Here is a 4412-nt window from a genome sequence, read left to right on the forward strand (position 1 = left end):
GGTTGCCTGCAGCCTTACTGAACAGGGCAAAGAAATGATAATGCCACACTTTCCACCATAATTCTGCATGTCTTTCACAACTTCCTCTGCTCAGTAAAGTCAAGCACTGATTTCAACATTTCTCCAGAAAAAGGTGCAGACAAACTGCACGATCCCGGCTTGTAATGAAATAACTTAATTGCAGTATTTCATGGTGCATTTTGTGCGATTGACTCGGTTGCTAGTGTTCGGAGGAAGTGATGTGCACGTAAATAAAGCGAACGCTTGAGAAGTTAATTTGGTCTGGCGATCGCAGCCCCGCCTGGCATGATCGAATAGCTGAGCGCTCTCGTTGTGGCATTCATGTGGTGAACGTTTTCGTGTGGTCAGCCCTCCACAGACCAAGGACACACGTGCCCCGCTGTTCGGCTAAGCGCCCTTGCCGGCGGGGGCAGCACCGCGCCGGGGGCGGTGCCGCGGGCGGTGCCGGGGCGGTGCGAGGGGCGGTGCTGGGGCGGTGCGAGGGGCGGTGCGGAGGGCGGTGCGGAGAGCTGTGCCGGGAGGGGCGGTGCCGGGGCGGTACGGAGGCGGTGCCGGGGCGGTACCGGGGCGGTGCGGTGGGCGGTACGGAGGGCGGTGCCGGGGCGGGGCGGTGCCGGGGCGGGGCGGTGCCGGGGCGGGGCGGGGCCGGGGCGGTGCCGGGGCGGGGCGGGGCCGGGGCGGGGCGGGGCCGGGCTGGTCCCGCCGGCGGCGCCCTCCTGATGGCGGCAGAGCTGCTTCAGTCTTGTTCGTCGGTCCGGGCCTGGCCGCCGCCGTCTTCATCACCCGAGTACGATTTCCCCGCGGAGTGCCGTAGGGAGAGCGGGCAGCCCAGCGGCGGGGCCCGGGAGCGCTGGGGCGCCGCAGGCCCCGTCTGGACAGGGGAGCGACTCGGGGGACGTCGGGGCCGCGGCCGCTGCGCTCGGGGCGCCCCGGCGGAGCGGGACGGGACGGGACGGGACGCTCCGAGGAGCTCCGCGCCGTGACCGGCGCAGTCCCGGAGCAAGTGCGGAAGGCGGCGGTCGCTTCAGCTCCCCCCGGGGACGAGGGTGTCGTGCCGGCGGCTCGTGGTGACTCGCCCGTCGGCAGCACGCCGGGCCGGATTCACGGCCCCGAGAGCGGTGAATGCCGGGCACTATTTGTTCCCAAAGTCATGGCGCAGAGAATAGTGCATATGGAAATTGGCCGGGTAGCTTTCAAATGCGTCTGCATCACAATAAGTGCAATACACGGCACAAGACATAAAGCTAGTTTTCCAAATACAAGTAGCATCCTTAGTCTTTTAGTAAGCTTAGCTATCTTGCTGGATATCTTCATTTATTGTAACTAATTCTCATTTGAAATCTGTCACTCTTGCGCCGAGGTCGGGGCAGGAACAGGCGAGAGGCAGGATCATAGAAAAGCAGAGGCTTTATTCAAAGGAACCACGCGGTTTTTATAGAGTGGTACGATAGATTCTATTCTATTGGCTAACTAACAGAAACATCTTTCTCATGCACTGTCCTTGAGAGGAACAGAAAAATAAAGTAGAAAAACACTACCTGCAAATTGCTTACAGTCAACAAATTATCATATCTTTCTAGCTCTCTAAAACGTCTCACAAGCTGCTGTGAGAAACACTCTCTCTCTGTCCCATGGCATCCACAGAAATCAGGATCTGGAATTTGGTCCTTTTTCTAGGCATACCGTCCAGTTTTGAAGATGAGGCTTAGAGCTGCATTGGGACATGGAGAACCAGATTCAAAGTGCGAGAAATGAGAATGAGGAATAGCAGTCCTGCTTATGGGCTCCCATAGTTAGTGGTCTGCATTGGAAAGGAGCTTTTGGATGAAAATCAACTACAGTGTCAGATTGCTATTGCAAGTTCTGTAAAATACAAGAAATTCGGAAAAATCCTCCAAATATGAAGAATCAGACAGTCACCATACCTTCATTCATTGGAAGTCTGGTGTTGGACATGTTTTGTTTGAAGCAAAAGGAAGCAAAGATTCATTTTGCTCTTTTATTCTTTCTTAGACAACGGTAGCCATGTTAATAGTTTATAATTAGACTCAGAAAAAAGGCAATCTGTCAGCTGAGGAAAAATACCTAAATGAAGACATGTATATTATAAAGAAAGCAGAGCATTTATTTTCATAGCATAATAAAGCTGGAAAAAGTGGGATTACAAATTTGACACAAATAATGGGCAGTCAGCTTCAAAACACATACAGATTTGGCTTTTACAAATTTGATCACCTGGACTGAGTTTTCAATTTTGTCCTATTCTGATTCATATAAAAGTACTGAACTGCAAAAAAACAAGACTGGGAGGAGATTCTTGAGATAATGTAATCCAACTTCCCATTTCAGACCAAGATCAAATATACCCAGTTGTTTCTACTTAAAAAAAAAAAACCCAACTTAAATGTTAGAAATGGCATAATTTTTAGAACTTCTTTAGGCTTACTTTTCAAATATTTTTATTTATTTCTGTTTAGTCTTTAATTTACACCTACTTGCAGTTCATGAAAGCAAATTCAGTTGTCCTCTAAACTGTGCATATTATTAAGAAACAAATTATTTGCCATCGACTTTTTTTCTATCTGGAGAATATTATGATAGCCAATTCTTTTGCCATCTTCTCATAGATGCAGGGCTTAGCTTAGGCCGTGCCAGTGAAGAGTAAAAGAATTACTTCATGCATCTAAGGTATGCACACAAGTATAATGCTTACTGTTTGCTCCTTTTTTTTTTTTTTGTGGCAGCAGAATGACAATGACTCAGTTTGTGAGGCACTATGGCCCCCATTGCTTTATTCTGCAGAAATACCATACAGCCCAGCAGCCCCCTCCTGAATTTGTGCAGTTATTTAGTCAATTACTTAATTTTATATAACATTGTTCTTACCTGCATTATATACTGTGTCCATTTTCCAGACCATTTAAAAGAAACTTCCTTCTAGTACTTCTAGAAGCTCTCAATTTCAGATTGCTTGTGGATTAATAAGTGTACTTATTTTGTGACCAAAGTGATTAAAGAAAACAGTTGACTAGGAACAGCACACTAATGTTTGAACCCTCACTTAAATGTACTTGTTTTGAACTGAGGATTATTACTTTCTGAGGATGAATACCAAACAAGTTTTTTCCTTACCTTATTGAAACTTCATCACCTCTATGCTTCCCTAGTTTGCTTATGAGAACCCCATATAAATACAACTTATTTTAGGAAAGTTGTTATTCTGCCACTTACGTCCTGTTGCTCTGACATAAGGTGTCAGATCAACGTTCACACCTTGTCTTTAGAGATCTATGTCGGCTGTTAACTCCCCTCCTTGTCTTCCAGATACAAACCTAATTTTTCTGAGGATTGTTATCAAAGTTTTCAAGAATTTGAAAGAAAATTTAAGAAAGTGACTGGCACGTTTGCAGTTTCTAGTCTTCATTATCTGCTGTGAATTTTGTAAGGTAACTGTTACACTTCTAAAAAAACCCATTTCAATAATACAACTTAATACACATGCTGGATTATATTCTAATATACAAAGGAGCATCTTCTGGGATTTGAACAATCAGCCACTAAAGCATCCCTCCTGTGTAGCAATTGCAAATATTTGTAGCATTTTTATTGTTCTTAACATGTATGTGCAAACTTGGATTTCACATTACACACAAAATTTGTAACATACTCATATTTACAGTGTTTCGCTATGTACAACGTTTTATCTATAACGTTGCATAATAAGAGTTTCTTTCAGGCCAGGATTTTTTCCGATTCTGTGGTTTTGGTTCTACAACAGATTTTTAAATAAAATATACAGAATTCTCATCTATAAAATATAGAGAGAAGCAGAAATAAAAACCAGAACTTGCAAAAGTAGATTTAAATTATGCTATTCAAACAAACTGTTTTTTAGGCAAGAAGGTGAATGCTGGAAAGACAACGATAGAGTCACAATTATGCGCAAGGCTTCTTCGATAACGGTTTAGTCGTAGAGACACAGGGAAATTAATAGGATTTCACTCTCCTGCGATATCCAAGAAAGGACGTACCCGATGGTGGCTGTTCGGGGTGCGCGATGCTCGGTCCGTGCGGGAGCCCGAGCACGGGGCTGTTTTGTACCTCAGAAGAAGAGGGGAGGGCACCGTGCGGACACTTCCCGGCCCGAACCCGGCACCCGGTCCGGACCTCCGCCGCTCCCTGGCCCGCCGCGTGCGACAGGTCGATGCATTCGCCCTCGAGCAAGCTCCGCGGACGGAAGAGGCAAGGCTCTTTGTGTCCCCTGAGCCCTGGCAGCGAGGCCGGGCGGGCGGCGTTGCCCCGGGGCGCTCTCGCTGCCGTCCCGCCGGGCCCCGCCCCACCGTCTCCCCGGTAACGGCGCGGGGCGGGCGGGTCACGCGCGCCAATCGGCG

The sequence above is a fragment of the Haemorhous mexicanus genome, chromosome 13, assembly GCF_027477595.1.
Source record: "Haemorhous mexicanus isolate bHaeMex1 chromosome 13, bHaeMex1.pri, whole genome shotgun sequence".
In the NCBI taxonomy this organism is placed as follows: domain Eukaryota; kingdom Metazoa; phylum Chordata; class Aves; order Passeriformes; family Fringillidae; genus Haemorhous; species Haemorhous mexicanus.